This window comes from Colobus angolensis, unplaced genomic scaffold (genome assembly GCF_000951035.1).
Source record: "Colobus angolensis palliatus isolate OR3802 unplaced genomic scaffold, Cang.pa_1.0 Scaffold18, whole genome shotgun sequence".
NCBI classification, from domain to species: domain Eukaryota; kingdom Metazoa; phylum Chordata; class Mammalia; order Primates; family Cercopithecidae; genus Colobus; species Colobus angolensis.
The window spans coordinates 6,993,929-6,994,570 of NW_012114932.1; the positions used below are offsets into that span (position 1 = coordinate 6,993,929).

A 642-nucleotide genomic window follows, 5' to 3' on the forward strand; every position below is an offset into this window, starting at 1 on the left:
CATTTTTTCATATGTTGGCCACTTGCACATCTTGTTTTGAGAAGTGTCTATTCATGGACCTTGCCTACTTTTAAAGGAATTATTTAGTTTTTTTCTTGTTGATTTATTTACGTTCCTTATAGATTGTGGATATTAGTCCTCTGTTGGATACATAGTTTGCAAATATTTTCTCCCATTCTGTAGGCTCTTTACTCTGTTAATAGTTTCTTTTGCTATTCAGAAAGTCTTTAGTTTAATAAGGTACCAATTGTCAATTTTTGTATTTGTTGCGTTTGCTTTTGAGGACTTACCATAAATTATTTGTCTGAGACAATGTCCAGAAAACTATTTCCTAGTTTTCTTCTAGGATTTTTAGAGTTTGAGATCTTACATTTAAGTCTTTAATCCATCCTGAGTTAATTTTTGTACATGGTGAGACATAGGGGTCCAGTTTCATTTTTCTGCATATGGTTAGCCAGTTTTCTTTTTCATTTTTTTTTTTTTTTTTTTTGGAGACAGCATCATTCTGTTGCCCAGTCTGGAGTGCAGTGGCGCGATCTCGGCTCACTCCTCTTGCCTCAGCCTCCCAAAGTGCTGGGATTATAGTAATGAGACACCATGCCTAGCCTAACCCAAATTTCTTATGTAGGAATCAATTCCAAA

General features: G+C 35.0%; 1 protein-coding gene across 1 annotated transcript in view; it reads right to left on the reverse strand.

The window, feature by feature from the left end:
* The window catches only part of TMEM241 (transmembrane protein 241), a 171,125-nt gene that overhangs the window by 161,956 nt on the left and 8,527 nt on the right, over positions 1-642 (reverse strand). The window lies entirely within an intron of this gene.